Below are 17,404 nucleotides of genomic sequence, written 5' to 3' on the forward strand. Positions count from 1 at the left end.
TATCCAAAATACAAATCATGAAATTATAAAACAACAACAAAAATTAATTGGCGCTCCGGGGCGATTGATTCCACGACCATCGTCCGTTTCGTCTTTGATCAAGGCGTAATAATGACCATATTCAACGCCAGAACCACAGTGAACAATTACTGCATGAAGATTATAATAGTGGTCTGCTAGATTGAAGTGTTCATCTATTTCAAACCTTCGTAAGAGTTTGGTGCTTCCATCAGAGGTTGAGTCATATTTGAAGATCATCAGTGTTATTATTGGATTGACTAGTGCCTCAGCTATACTTGTTTTCTTATAACAGTCAGTTAGTTTGGCGCTTGTTTGGCAATACAGTCGATTATCACCTGTTAAATGTTCCATTTTCAGATGATTGAACAATGAGCTTTGCGCGGACTGATTATCAGTCATATTAGGAAACGAGAGTTGAAGTTCCAGAAATTCACATACGTTTTTGCTACCTCTTGAACATTTACTACAAAGTAAACTTGTGAGAAGAATTCGGAACAATCCTCTTGTTGTCCTAACGAGTATCTAGTGGACTTCAAAGACTCCAGGAAATCGGTTGGAGGGAAAGATAATACATTTTTACGAAACTGCAGCTGCATGAACATGTGTTTGAGTTTGGTGAATAAATAGGAAACAGTCTCGTTCTCGTTCATCATTAAAACCTCGTTCTTGAAATTCTTCATCATGAACAACACTTGTAAAATGCTATTCATGTAGCAAGTGTCTCCTAAATCATCTAATCCAATGAATTGACTGAATCTCAGCATTTGAAGTTTCATAGAAACGCCAACTCTTGTTACGAAACAGAAAAAGTTCATTTCTCGGGGTGTAATTGTGGAAAATATATTTTCATCAACTATCAACCGCAACCAAACATTTGCCAAAGGAAAAACGTACAAAAGTAGAGACGGTTCTGGAAATTCGCAATCAGTTGAAAGACCTCCCCAAACAATTCTCATTACTATTCTCCAGCAGTTTCTGCTGTACTACGTGAAAGAGAATGGAGAAAAGTGTCTTTAATTCCCTTAGGGAACTTTTACGGTAGCTGCCATTCGAATCATGTGGGATTTTTTTAAGAGGAAAAAATCGAAATAAGCAGAATAAACATGTCTGGAAAATGGCAGATCGAAAGTATCCCTAGGAGATAGATGTGGAAATCTTACAATAAAACAAAACAACAACTGGGCGTGGTGTACGATGAGGTTGCTTGAAAGCAGGCCACGGAATTTTATGTGATATCGGTCTCCTGCAATGGTCCAAGTACTTTCACTTGATCATATCAGGAATTTTTTGGTTTTTTCAAATAAAAATCGATTTTTGAAGATTTTTTTCATTTCTCCCACACTCTTGGGGTATTGATCCTAGTGAAAATTGTTTTGGAGATAATTTCAGTATTTTGAATCAGTATATGAATATTTTTCTGTTATTTGCAGAAAATGTAAAAGAGGGATAATTTGGCAACCTTCCCTTCTGAAGCTCTACCTCTTCCTCTTCCAGTAATTTCAGTATGTTGCTTAGAGTATTCAGACCCACATCCTCATCAATTTTGACATTCACATTATTCATTCCATTATTTTGCCATTCGTTGATCGGACTGAGCAGTTGAGAATTTGATTATCTTCTAAAGATATTCATGTAGAAAGCATTCTAACAAATTGGATCGCTTGGTTCCGAGAAAGCAGTACGTGGCTTTACAAAAAAACTGAGGTGAATGTACCATTCTTGGTGGAAACGAATGTGCCAAGTCACTAGAACACTTCCCCTGAAGGTATCTATGAAAGAGGGACAAATCTCCAAACTTTCTTCGATGTTCCAGATAATCAAGGTTGCAAATGATGTTCGTGTTTCCAATCAGGTGGATAGCTTTTTTCTGGATGGAATTCGGCAGCTTCAGGTTTTGCCTAGAGGCGGAGCTCCAAAAGTGAGAACAATACTTCAAACAAGGTCTGATCTGAGCTTTATAAAGCATCAAAAGTTGCTGAGGTGCTGGTTCGCAACAGTGGTCCAAGGTTTTGAGAAGCTGCCTTTGCGATTCCAGCGACATGACTGTGCCAAAAAGTGCATATCAGAACTTTTTCGTGAATTGAAGAAAACACTGACACAAGTCAGTATTTCCTGAGAAAAATAAAATCCACGTTTGTTTGAAGGTGGTTGACAATGTTTCATGGTGTATTTCATCAGTTCGGACTTCCATTGTCCAATACAGGGGTCTCCAAACTACGGCCCGCGGGCCAAATCCGATCCGCCAGTGTCATCAATCCGGCCCGCGACAGCCAATGATTTACTGTCATCAATCTGGCCCGCGACAGCCAATGATTACCTAATTGTTGTTACTATTGCTGTGATAAGTTGGAGAAGAAAACATAAAATGATAATTACTCGGTTTTATTTACTTGCAAGGTAAAACTTAACGACAGAAATGATGACAAAGAAAACAAAGAAAACAAAGTATCTAAGTTTGAGCATATTAATAACTAACAAATAATTGAAATGAATTACAGTAAAATGAAATCACTAACTCGCAGTTGCGCCGCTAGCCTTTTTATAGGCAATTATTACTGCCATCTCGAGGTCATCTGAATACACTAGCTAGAATCAAAACTTTCTCGAACCAACGCGGTAATTCCAAATATTTAATTACGCCTAATGCCACCTAGCGGGTGACTGAAAAAGATAGTACATAGTACCACTACTCGCCACTAGATGTCGTTAAGTGTCACAATAAACAATAATAATTGAAATGCAAAAAACTTTGCTTAGGTCACGCACTTTGCGACTATCCTAGTCTAGAAATATAGTTATTGGCAGAAATTGGCCCTTGGAACATACTGAAAAAATCATTATGTCCCGAAGGCTTCAAAGTTTGGAGACTCCTGGTCTAATATAATATAGAATTGATTTGAAATCCCTGAAAGAAATCAAAAAGATTAACTGAAAAATAACGATTTTATCAAACAAAAAACTGAAATTACTGAGAAATAACATACAAGCAATAACCAAAAAAATAAGAGTTGAAAATTAAAAATCAAAAAATATTAATAACAAAAAATAAAAATCAAAAAGTTAAGAGATTCCAAACCAAGTTACGTCACGTTTCGATTGTTAGTATCCACAATCGTCTTCGGGTGATAACTGGACTTATTCCTCCTAGATCTGCCTATTTATAGGTCATTCGAGTGCTTTCACCTATCCCCACGTCGTGACGTAACTTGGTTTGGAATCTTTCAATTTTTATTTTTCATTTTTTGTTAATAATATTTTTTAATTTTTTTGAATTCAGACTCGTAATTAATTCCAGACCCGTAATTTGAAAAGAGTAGTATGTATCAGATATAATTAGTAAACTGCAACTCTCCCAAAACTATTCCATTTAGGTGTATTTTATTTCTGATGTTACTTAAAGGAGTCGGTCGGTCGGCAGTCAGGTGGTTCGACGTGGGTGCTTTGTTCACCCACTCGAATTGACTGCCGTGTTGGTCGGTGGTTCAAGCCCTAGTCTCAACAATAAATTTTCACTTGCTATCGTCCAACCCGTGTTAGGAATCACATGTTAAAAGGTAATACCTCTTTAATCCTTAGCTCGCACAAGTTTCGACTTCTAAAGATCGTCGTTCGTCGGGGAGCGACAGCTGGTTGATGGAAAGACAGATTTTAAACAGATTTTTTTGAACAAAAACAGGTAGGTAACTTGGAAATCATACATTATGCCTCTTGCGAGAAAAATAACTGTTCCAAATTTCAAATTATGATACTTTCATTGAGAGATAATATGTACAAGTCATATAAAGATAATAAAAACTGAAAAAATGTTTATTGTATGAACCAAAAAAATTAAAAGTCGTACATTATTCCAATAATTTCGAACTACATTCATTCAAATTAGATGCTTCAACTGTTCTTCAGTAATTGCCTCACATAAGATACTTGATGACATTGTTTCTTTCACGAGAGGGTACCAAAATAGAAATTCATGTGATGAACAGTCACACAGATGGATTCTTTATTGAATTAGTTTTTTGAAATGGGTCACGTTCAGAACTCTTCCTTCCGAAAGTTTGAGGGTGATGATCACCAAAATTCAGAAGTGGAGGTATGACAGTTGAGGTTATGATAAAAAGGTATTTGCAGGATTATAAGTCGATTTGTTTTTGTGTGGAATGTGTCTTGAAGATATTCGATCTGTTCTGTGTTTTCGGTACCGCACACGTATAAAAAAACACAATGGTTTCAATTAAGGTTTAGAGTTGTCCAACTGACATTGCCAATACATTTTCGTCCATGTGAAAATGCCCCTATACAATTACATTCCCAAAGATTCGAAGATGAGGATTGGTACAGCTATACACTTTTTGCAAAGCCAACTGAATATCGAGTAGGGGATAGTAATAATCAATGTAATCTTTAGTTTCAATTTCAATTGTACTCTTTCAAAAATGTGTGGAAGGATTGGGAGTGGGTGGTTCCGATGAATATCCAACTTAGGAATGTATTAATATCCTTCGAGTTCAAGGGTCATCGCCATGATGAAAATTTTCCTAACGGTTTGCTAGCTTCTTCAGAGATGCTTCCTCTCAAGAAGCTATCCATGCATGCAACCAAAGCGCGTGGAAGGAAATCTACATTGAGACGGCCCTCAAACTCAACAGAAGATACTGCGTAACCCTAACAACTTCCATGAAGTTAGGAATAGTTATCTGTGATTTGAGACTTTAATTTTAAGACTTTCAGAAATGTTTTCGGTAGCTTTAATGTCTTCCTCCGACTCACCTTTGGACGTGAAACTGAAAGATCTGAGCCTGTACGAATCCTCGTCCTCTTCTTCCGTGTTGCTGTTGCTTCTGGCGCGAGTCTCCGGCACGTCCAAGAACGCGGTGGACTTCCTCTGGTAAACAGAAGTGCCCCGTCTCTGTGACCCCTTTCTCCTGACGTGGGGAGAGACATCCGGAGTAGTCTCCTGGTCGGTCAACTTGGGTTCACTGTTACTCTGGCTCTTGACACCGTTGTTTGAAGAAGTCACGACCGCGCGATGCTTCACGGACCTGCGGTTGGTCATCCTGGCACTCTGCGACCTCGCGGCGGGTCTTCTTCTGCGGCCAGCTTCCGGGGAAGCCCCAGAGGGAGGAATCGCTTCCAGGCTGCAAGCGTGGCTCGCGGCGCATATCGACGCCGAGCGTCCCTTGGCGCGTGGTAGAACGTGCGGTCTGTCGTCCGTCATGGCGCATACTGACGCTTCGTCGCGACGGTGTTCGACGCCGGTTGTTGCCCGGCAGGTTCGCGGTTATTTCGGGAGCGGGACGTATTTTTTACTCTCACTGGGAAGTTTCTCTCCGGTCAGGTCGGTGGGGATGTCTTCGTCTTGGGAGGCGAGGAATTGTAGGACCGGCAGTAGTTAAGGTTTTCTTGTTGTCAAATACAGTTGAGATTCGTTTTTTTTTTTTGAGGACTTTCACAATTTATTTTCAGCTTTCATAATATTTTAATACTTCAAAATACAGACGTTATTATTAAATCATTGTCCTGAGTTCAAATGTGATAATTTCTAGAAGACCTGTGTTTTGTTCAAAATCATGAATCTGATGTATACCAAAGGAAATAATCTTCCGCTTCCCCGGTCAAATCGCCTAAGCGTAAATAAATTCGAAGTGAACTGTTCCTAATTGATGTCTTTCGAATTCACTTTGAACGAGAGATCTTTGAATTTCGAAGACTGGAAAACTCCGCTCGACATAAGCTTGTGTGAAAATCGCTTTCAATTTTGATATCTCGCAGCAGGACTAGCTCGTTGAGCTTGTTAAACTTCAGACTTATTATATACACCGGAGAAAGTTCTTATTCAATCCACTTCTCGCAGTGAATATTTTCTACGTTATCCTGTTAGAGACATTTTCATTCCTGTATACAGGATTATATTCCAACAAGAAAGCATAAATGTTAACCTTAAGTTTCTTAATTGCATCGGTTTTTAAAATTACGGATACATATGAAGTTTTCACAACCAGAGCTATCCAGAAATATAGAATAGAGCATTCGAATCCCGCGATCGATCATTCGTATCCAACTACAGATCAGTAGCTATACTATACAGTTTTGGAAAACTCTGTGAAAGCATTATTTACGATCAAATAAATAATGATATTAGAATGATGATAACACCAAATCAGTATGGATTCATGGCCAAAAGGTCTACCGTAACAAACCTGGCGATTCAACAGAACAAGTTGATGTCACCTATACTGATATAAAAAAGCCTTTGATCAAATTGACTTCTGTTAACTTTTAGAAAAACTTCAATGAATCGGATTCTTCTCAATTTCTTTAATGGGATGGCTAAGTCTCATCTTAGATCGCATTCACTTCACAGATATGGGGGGGTACAGTCGAACCATTACATTTCTACTCCAGAGGTGCCCCAGGGGTCTAATCTGGGGACTCTTTTATTTTTGAATTCAAAGAAATGAACTTTGAATGTTCAACCCAGTCTCGGATATGCCTACACAATAGGCTGAATGGACTGACGCCTATCAAAAAATAACTACTCCATTGGCTAATAGCACGAACGGCGTTGGATTATATCCTAAAAAATCATGAAGGAGATATGATAGATGATCTGGGTGAAATAGAAAAAATGTTAAACGCAACTTATATTGACAGAGGAAAAACCCGTGCGAATGAAATCAAATTAACAGCACAATTCAGTTTTATCGAACACGTAAACAGAAATCAAATATTCTATATCCGGCTACTCCAACAAATGTCTGGATCATAATGAAAGTACGAAGCACCAGGAAAACATAACCTGAGAAGTGATACTTCCAAACTAGTGCTACTAGTGTAGCAAGACCGATATCCCACATATTCGATAGAGCAGCAGAAATCGGCTGTTTTCCATTGACTCACAGTTTGCTTTTCGAGCTAGAAAATTCACCCATAATGAGGTATAATAGCTCACTAATTATGTTTACGAAGCACTCGATAGAGGTCAACCATCCTTAGGGATTTTCATTGATCTATATAAAAACCATTTGATATGGTTAACGACATCTTTCTACTATGCACTATGGAAAATATTGGAATGAGAGGTAATGCATATAAATTGATAGAGATATATCTCAGGGATACGAAAGATTTTGTGAGAATAAGGTTTATGAAAAGTGGTGGTTGGGGTTGGGTTAGGTCCAAAGTGAGTGGATCTATTCGACCCCCCAACGCAACCCTCAAGGGTTTATTGTGGCTCACACCTGGTAACACTCGACACTCCAGGCCAGTATGGCCAGGAATCCAGACCAGTGACAATCTGTTGAGTCTATCGAGGAGAGTCGTTTTTGGCAATTTGCTACCAATTTAGACGTTGCTTGGTAGGAGCCAAGAGCTTTCAACGCCGCTCGATTGTTCTAGAATATTATTATTGACTTGTGTGTGAGGTTGGATTCTTCCAATCTCTCCGCACACAAAAGTAGTGGAAGAATAATCGAATGTGGGGTGCCGCAAGGAACCGTTCTTGGTCCGAACACCCTCTTTGCTGATGACACCACCTCATTATGATGCAATAAAGATAATGCCATTCTGCATGAGATCACCTCTGAAGACATCAACAAAGTGAAAAATGGTGTGACCAATAAGTTATCCTTCGAAATCAATAAAGCCAACATTCTCACTATTTGCTGCACCTTACCTGAGATCTGCCTTGGTATCGGAATCATAGAAAGTATACATACTGACAAATGTCTTGGGCTGAATATAGATGATGAATTGAAGATCAGGGACCATACAAGAAACTCAAGCAAGAAGCAGGCTGCTACGCGTTGAGAGTCATGTCTATTCAAAAACAGCCCAAACTAGATACGGAGTTGCCTTCTGAGGAGTTTGCTCTAGATATGTATTTCACATGATTCCACTTATTTTTATAATCTCCACAGTCACAATTGCAATATAGAACTGCCAATTTCCACGAGCTTCAGTTAGGGACTGAAATATTTTCGAAAGTATTGAACTATTCAATCACCTGCAAGTCCAAATTGAAGAAATCATGGTGAATAATAGATTCAGAAAAACGGCCAAAATGCTTCTGGTTGGGGTCTATCATACAGTTCAGGAGTGTTTTGAAGATACTTTAGACTCTTGATACACCCACACTTGATATACTCGTTTGCTATTGCATTCATATTCTTCAATTGATACTCGTTTACTCTTCGCTCACCTAAGCTCTCATTTTATATCTTCATTTACGTTAATATTGATTGCTTTGCATGCTTTTCTCCAGAATCATTATTATATTGACCACAATTATAAGACTTTGTCTATACGACGTATTTTTCTTCTGACAATAAAGTATATTTATTTGATTGATTGATATGTTGAACTGAGAGTTTCAATAAAAATGCAGATGGACGTAGACTAGAGACTGTTGAACAAGTCCCGAACTAGAAGAATCTTTACTTGAAGCGATAGTCGCGGCTTGGCTGTCCTTGTTCATCTTTCACTGCCTGAACCGCTATGCATGTTGTTTTTGGCGAGTCCATTGGCTTGGGATGTTTGAGCAAACCGGCGATCAAATGCCTGCTTCCATGTAGTCCCGCTGGATACGGGAATGACAGAATCACTTGTGGTTCTGTTATTCCCTAACTGAATGGCATCCCAACGATGGATTAATCCTAAGGTGTATGTATCTTTGCCGAGAGGATGGATGACACTGAGCCTATCAGCTGTCTCTACGGAACCTTCGAGATATCCGGCGCCCTCTCGTTATAGCATCGCCTTGTCACGGTAATGCGGGGCTCTGCCGTGATTGGCCTTCTTTCCCTAGCTACTCGTGTGACTTTTATGGACAGAGTGAACTTAAAAATTCTTTCTGACGCTGAGTCTACAGAGGAGATGGATGTCGAACTTACTACTCTAACTGAACTACCTGTAAATTTAGATCTGGAGCGAGAGCTTCTAAACTTTCTAACTCCTGATTCAATAACGGAACCTGAAAAAAGGTTTGGTGGTGGAGCCAGGAAACAACTGGGTCGTCTCCTCAAGAGCGGGGTACTTTATGAAACGGCCTTGCACCAAATTTTTCAGCGGTGTACGCAGAATCTGTCCCAGGTGGAGGAACAAACCCCCATGAGCAGGTTAGCAAACGTTTGTGCTCGAGTAATGATTCACCAAAACCAGAGGCGAAAAAGCCTTGCACGGGTGAATCTAAGGCATCGTCAGGTGTAGCTGACGTGCAAAAACCCTCATATGGGAAGGTTATCGCGGGTATCAAAGTGGGAATCTTGCACCTTGACTATCAGACTACCTCATTAACGATGAAACAGCAGAGCATATACTTTGTGCCTGCCCCGCTGGGGATCGGAACGAGTTTTTAGAGTTCGGTAGAGCCGTACTCTCATCATCTGACCTGAAACCCCACTCACCAAACAAACTAATCGGCTTCGTTAAGAAGCTGGGTTTATTTGGTCGAGTGTGAATAAGTGTGAGCTACAATAAACCCTTGCGGGTTGCGATGGAGGGTCGAATAGACCCACTCACTTTGGACCTAACCTAACCTAATGCGATAGAAGAAGATCCTTTGAAAATTACCAGGATTGACACTCAAGAATAATGTTTTACAGGTGAGCGATTCATTCGATGGTAGACAATAATGATTTCAACTGAATTTTTAATTCACAAAAGAAGCAAATTTCTCACGAGAAACTTTCACAATGACCATTTTTCACATGAAAAAGGTGCTATAAATTCCGCTGAACGATTGGGTAGGAACTATAGGTGACTACCTAATTTCACCAGCAAGATCAACAGGTGAATTCCACACGGACTCTTTGCTAGATCAATGAATTTTTTAACAGAAGTACCCTTGATAGTCAATATGTGGTCTATGCATGACGGGATTCCAAACCTCAGGGACCTCAAAAGTCGCCAGCTAATAGTCCTGATATGAATCTTAGAGATTGATATCCATGTGATCAACTATTGTTCATGAAACTACTGTATTAGATGTAATTGACTCAAGGAATCGAATAATTGACAATTGCAATGTCATACTACTCCGTGTGTTTTTGACCGTGTCAAGTAATCAAGGACAAATTGATTGCAGTGTGATGTAACAAAAGCTGGACATTTTGCTTATTCACTTCAGGGTTGAAAATGTTCATTTTTTATTTTATGTTGTCTATGGGTAGTTTTTTGAATGAGTCAAAGTCACCTCCTTCATTTTTATTCTAAACAATGCTGATTCTTCCTCACTTTCTCTCTATATTATTGATTATGATGCCCACAGATACGCCACTAAACTTGTTGTGGATACTTCCTATTACTTGGAATAAATGTACCAAATTTCAAACAATTAGTTCAAGGATATTTTCAACTTCAATGTCCTGTATCTCAAAAATGAAGGAATTTCAGAAGTATGTTTAGATTTTTTTTAACGATCTAATAAATCATCATCTGAAGTGTCGTAGCATAGTTAGGGAACATCCTGTACACCATTTTTTCATGAGATTGTAGCAAACAATGAAAGATATTTCTCAACATGGTTTGTTTGGAAATAATGAATAACTCATTTGTCTGATCATAAAAAAATTAAGTGTAAATAGTATTCACATAGAGAACGATATTTGTCATATGATAAGGCAGTCGTAATGTATGTTTACACTACTATGCATATAATTTGTTTTTGTATTCACGTATCTGAACAAATACAAATTATGTATCAACAAATGAGTCAATGATTGGTGAAGCACTTTCATCAAGTTTTGCCTTTGTCGTTTATTATTTTCATTTATTTGACTTGTGAGAACGGTGTTCTAACATCTTCATTTCCGAAATTGTTAAGTAAAGATCTGATTGTATGTGTGGAAAGAAATGTCTGTTTTTTTGTTTTGAAAATGACGTACATAGACATTACGATGTTTTTATGATACGCTTCTTTTGCGGTTGAATCATATTTACGTCTGGTGAAGTACAAGTATAATACGTTCGAAATGTGATGGAAATTTTGAGTATAAAATAAATCGGCATATTGGCATCATAAAAAATGTATACGAAATAGAAAAGGAAGAGTATGTACCACGTCATTAACCTATATGTATATAATACAGAAGCGTTAAGTGAAGATCTGACTGTATGTGTGAAAGAAACGTCTATTTTTTGTTTTGAAAATGACGGAGAGAGACATAACGATTTTTTATAATACGCTCCTCTAGTGGTTGAATCATATTAACGTCTCGTGAAGTACAAGTAAAACACGTTCAAAATGTGATGGAAATTTTGGGTATCAAAAAACTCGTCATATTGGCATAAAAAAAATATGTACGAAAAAGAATAGGAAAAATATGTACCACGTCATCCTATATTTATACATATTTTTTTATATTTCCATTGCTCTGAGCGTTTTCTACAATGAACTTCGAATAAGAATATCTTTTATGATTATCTAAAACATATCTACAGCAAAAATATATTATATGTATTTTGATGAGCAGATGAAAAAATGATAGCAATAATAGCATCCGAAATGAACACTATAATTGTAATGAAAATTGAAATCAAGTAATTTATATACACAAAAAAATTATTGGTGCAATGATAATTTGAATTGGAGTCCTTTCATTTATAATTTGGCCTGCAAGATCACCAGATCTTACTATTCTGGACTATTTTCTATGACATTGAAAAACAGGATTTACGCTGGCAGAAAGATAGAAAATGTGGAAGACTCGAGAATGAGGAGTTTGAATGATTTCGCATCAACGTAGCAAATAAGTGTATAAAGGGCAATAAATAATATGAAAAACCGAGTTCAAAAATGTCTCCAAATAAAAGGATTCCAATTTGAACAATAAATAAATAATATGAAAAACCGAGTTCAAAAATATCTCCAAATAAAGGAACTCCAATTCGAACATTTATTGCGCCATTAATTTTTTTGTGTATATAAATTACTTCATTTCAATTTTCATCACAATTTCAGTGTTCGTTCCAGATATTATTATTGCTATCATTTCTTTTTCTGCTTATTGAAACACATATAATATATTTTTGATGTAGATATGTTTCAGATAATCATAAAAGGTTTTCTTATTCGAAGTTCATTGTAGAAAATGCTCGGAGCAATGGAAAAAATATGAACAGGTACCTAAAAATGAAAAACCTCAAGAAACTCTACGGTTCATAGGGAGACATGAAAGTTGATATTGTGTTTTTATTCAACTCAGTCACCCAATTTCCAGGGCCGTAATTTAAAAGGGAATAATTCACACAATTATAATCGAATATTACCGAAAAATCCCGAAATATAAAGTTCAATTTAATTTCTCAGTATGAAGTGAACGTCTACGATTCAAAAACTAAAACAAAAAATACAGGTCCGTATTCAAAAAGTCAAAGATGGGGGTGACCCAAGTCAGATGAGACCCTGCATAAAAGATTCATGGACATATTCTGATAGCCATAATCAAGTGCCAATAGCAAAATGTGGACAGATTTTCAATATATCTGCGTATGAAGATGAGATAGGCAAATTTGGGATTTTTTGGTTTTTCCTGTATATCTTCAGAACCAAAAGAGCTATATTTGATTTTTTTCACATCATTGAATAGGTCTATGTACAGAAATGAATTTGAATTGCCCTGTATAATACAGAAAGCTTGCATTTTGAATAACCATTGCCGTCTCCTGAAAACTAAACTTCAATGCGTTTTGAAGTACAACCTACCTATCACAGTATTACCGAACGTTAAACGACCATAGATCGTCATTACAGATGAATGCGTGACATTCTTGCCTTCTGGAGAATAGAAAAAGTTCATAGATACTCATCAAATGCTTAGATGCAATAAAATGTGTAAAGAAGTATCCACATCACTAAAGGTCAATGTTTGTCAACTTCTTGTGTCCTTAACTGGATGATCTGAAGATCAACGACATGTCGCTTCCTCTTGAAGATGATCACTTGGTGATCGAAACACGTGTCGAGGTGTTTAAATAACGGTTTTGTGTTGGGAAAAACACCAGTAATACTCATTAATACAGCAAAGATTCCAAACAGTGCATCACAAGAACTCGATATGTTTATAATTAATACAATAACCTCATTCATATTCAGTAAACTAGAAAATATTTCCATTTTCCACTGTGAACCTGAAGAAAGGTGTAAAATGCGTTTGTCTAACAAAAACTGAGGACGCTATCTTTAGATCTGCTATTTTGGAAGCATGTGTAGATGTAAAACTAAACACATCAAAGGCATACAAATAAACGTCTCAAACTAAAATTAGCACCCATCAACGAACACAATTTTTTTATTGTCCATATATCAAATATAATGTTGAATAACGTATAAATCATATTCACTCGAAAAGGTCGATCAAAACAAATCCAAGCTGTGAAGAAAATATGTTTGCTGCTGGTGGAGAAATGAATTAAAAATTATAAAAAAATTGTAACAACAGATCGATAGATTGATGCATTCCAACTGTAAAGAATGTTTATGAAGTTATACTCGGTTTTCCAGCAGTTTTCAGGGAGAACCAAAGAATTAACAAAAAAAAACCGATAAGAATATTTCACAAAAATCAATCATTATTCTTGTCAGTTTCTGTAGTGCGAAGCCAAAATCTTCCTTTCCCAAAAACCAATCACTCCTAAAAATATAACCCTTTCAATTTAAACAAGATTCCTTTGGCTACGATTTAATCAAATAAGCGAATGAATGTAAGTGACATTTTTACCTTCCATTCAGTATATTGTTTAGGAATTGTGTGAATGAGATCTGATTCAATCTGATAACGAATATTTGGAATACAAACTGTGTCGAGAAAAGTGTTTTTTTTGGAATTCAGTGTTCATATAAAAGTATTTGTTTCAAATGAATTTTTCTTACGTGTAATTCAATGCTTATATGAAAGTAGTTGTTTCAGGATGGCTTTTTCTTACAGTTCGTATCTGGAAGTTACTTTTTTTCATGATCTACAAAACATTTTTTTCTCAAAAATTAATCACTTCTAAAAATATAACCTTTTCAATATATATATATATATATATATATATATATATATATATATATATATATATATATATATATATATATTATATATATATATATATATATATATATATATATATATATATATCAGTTAGTGATTTGAAATCTAATTTTGGACAGAAAGCAATTTATCATGATGGAATTATAATATATAATACAATACCTGAAGCAATAAAAAGTCTGAGACTGTTCTCAAATTAAAAAATCAATTGAAAAAGTTTTAAATGAAAAATAAAGTAAAAATACAGGATTATATGATTTTTAACATAGTCAGAAACATCTGAATATATCATATTAATTATAAAAGTTTCACATTTGACTGTTTGCACATAATGATTATTCTACTCGTTTTTATCACGTTTTCAATAACTCATAAATTTTATATTTCAGTTTTAAATACGTATCAACAAATTTAATGTTCACTGCTCATATTGATTACTTGTTCAATATTCCATTATTTTGTCAAATTGCTATCTTCAGTTGATTCGAATTTATAAACATGTTAATGTTTCTTGTCATAATAAAGACTGCGGATGAATTCAGTGAATATAGTTCCACAATAAAAACCTTGGTATTCCTGAGACTCACAAACGAGAACGAAATTTTAACACTTTTCAGAACCTTAAAAAATAGTAGTAGTATGGATGCATACAAAATCAATTCAAAAATAATAAAACTCGTCCCTGAAATGTTAGCAGAACCTCTTACATATCTGATAAATATTTGCCTGGTAAAGGGACAGTTCCATCACACTTGAAAATGGGGAGAGCAACCCCTATTCTGAAGAAAGATGATGCTAATAACTGTGACAACTACAGATTTATAATAATAACTTCTATAATCTCAAAAATAATATGAGCTATTATCAAGGACAGATCAACCAACTTTTTAGAAAAGGGAAAATTCCTAGATGATCATCAGTATGGTTTTCGTTTTCTCAGATCCTCCCAAGCTGCACACTATAGTCAAAAATCAGAATACATACACGTGTAATCTTATGTGACCTGTCAAAGGCAGTTTATAGTGTTTTTCATGATATAACAGCATTATATCTCATCGAGTCACACGTGAAAGACAGATAGCAGTATGTATCAGTAAATAACAAGACATCAAAAACTATAGAAGTCAAAGATAGGGTGCCTCAGGGCTCAGTACTAGGTCCCCTATTGGTCATCATTAACAATAAACGACTTACCAATATCTATTGATATTGCTGATGTTTTCATGTATGCAGATGACTCTACCCTTTTGTTACAGGATGAAAACTAAAATGTGATCGAACGTAAGTCAGAGGAAACATTACTGAAAATGGGAATATTATCAAATTCAAACGTTTTGTCCCTAAATAAAAATAAGCGCTAGATGATGAAAACAACAGTTAAGCTACTAGGTTTTCATGTTGATGCTCAACTAAATTGAAAAGTACATATAAATGAAACTCCGAAAAAGCTATCTAAGGCTCTATTCGTTTTGAGAAATCTCAGGGAAGTAATATCTAGCGAAGTATTGAAGACGGTTTACTATGGCATGGTACATTGCCCTCTTGTATACGGGGTTCTATTGTGGGGAACAAGCCCGGCTTGTCAACTATTGGCGAGCCAAAAGAAAATTATAAGAACTATGGCCAACTTGGCCTACAGAACACACACCAAGCCAACTTTTATTAAGATGAATATTGTGACATTACCTTGTATATATGTAAGAGACATATATACAAGGTGGATACATCAAAATAAAGATAAATATATTTCGGGAACAGATCTTCATGGACATAATACACGAAATAAAAATCATATAGGATACCAAAAGTAAATAAAGAAAAAACAAAAATACAAACTGAATATTTGCCACAGAAAGTGTACAACCAAATACCAGGGGAATGGAAGTTTTACACAACTGAAAAATTGAGATACCAACTAAAACAATCATTGCTACTGAGTCCACTATATGATATAAATGAATTTTTTTTCATTCATGGGCCTAAATACTCATATATTTGCTTGTCGAAAGTGTGGACTACAGATTTTGTGATTAATGTTTCTGTATTTTCCATCTGTGTGCTTCTAAAGTTAAAACTGTTTATACAGTGTGTAACAACGAAAACTTAACAGAGCCGTTTTTGAATATAAAAAGTGAGATTTTCAAAAAAGCTCGGACACGTCGATTTCTAATTAAAGGGGGACACCTTTTAGACTAATCAGATTTTTTGTAGTACGCACCCCCTCAGAGGGGTGCGTCCGACGACCCTTATTTAGATAGGAAAAGTAGGTCAAATGGCACCTTGTTTTAAAGGTCTTTCGAATACCTTTACAACTCTGTTGAAAAAAAATTTTTGTAACAATTAGTTTTTGAGATGATTTGAAGATATAAAGGTATTTTTATTGAGTTCAACTCTTTTTAAAATGAATCAAATTGTTTTCAAGGTACAATTTACGTTCAGAAATTTCATGAAAAAAAATAATTTTTGCTTTTCATGACAACCTGCTAATACGTGTCATTTGATTTTGTAAAAAAGTAAGAATTATTTGTTTATTACGAGGATATTTTTTCGGGGGATGGGGTTGTTTACCACCCTTACATTTTAGGTGAATTGAGTGGCAACTCCTTATGAAGGTTGCCTTTTGACGTGGATATTTTATGCTTCTGATGAAAAAGTGAATCATGCTATAAACTTACCTACACAACGAATACAACCTGCTGATTTCCTTGAATGCTGATGACACAGAAAAGTTTAAAAAACTGTTTTAGGGTTGCTTAAATCCCAATAATTGTTTTTGAAGCACACAAAAAAAGTAACACCTAATAAGGGTAACTCACATAGGAAATTTAGAGTAAATGTTCAAAATGTGCGTCATTTTGCTCCATGCAACAATAAAGATTTTGTTCGAATTTTGCTCTTACATTATTCAACATCTCAGGAGTTATAGCTCGGCATTCATCAATAATTCTACGACGTAATTCATCCAAATTGGCTGGCAGTGTAGCATGAACTTAAGACTTTAAATATCCCCACAAAAAGTAGTCCAGTGGTGTCAAATCAGGTGATCTTGCTGGCCATTCAATTGGACCTCTTCTGCCAATCCATTGTCCTTCAAAATGATTATTCAAAAAATTTCGAACCTGCTGGGCATAATCGGGTGGTGCACTGTCTTGTTGAAAATGAATGAATTCATCTTGACATCTTGGATCCTGTTCAATTATCTCAACTATATGAGGATGTATTGGCTCTTCAAGAAGTCGACATAAGAATCACTGGTTAAATTTCCATCAATGGAAAATGGTCCTATAATATGATTGCCTAATATTCCGGCGCAGACATTTAACTTTTGGGGATGTTGGGTATGTATTTCTGCGTAT

The 17,404-nt window shown here is 36.0% G+C and overlaps 1 protein-coding gene across 1 annotated transcript in view; it reads right to left on the bottom strand.

The window, feature by feature from the left end:
• Rgk3 (Rad, Gem/Kir family member 3) overlaps positions 1 to 4,898 on the bottom strand; it is a 224,679-nt gene extending 219,781 nt beyond the window's left edge. The window contains exon 1 of the mRNA XM_074172604.1: positions 4,786 to 4,898. The gene's annotated coding sequence lies outside the window, so the exon portion shown is untranslated. The remainder of the gene's footprint in view (positions 1 to 4,785) is intronic.
• Positions 4,899 to 17,404: the final 12,506 nt, after the last annotated feature.

This window comes from Leptinotarsa decemlineata, unplaced genomic scaffold (genome assembly GCF_025532065.1).
Source record: "Leptinotarsa decemlineata unplaced genomic scaffold, Ldec_3_MD MMD2_P_RNA_scaffold_12, whole genome shotgun sequence".
NCBI lineage: Eukaryota > Metazoa > Arthropoda > Insecta > Coleoptera > Chrysomelidae > Leptinotarsa > Leptinotarsa decemlineata.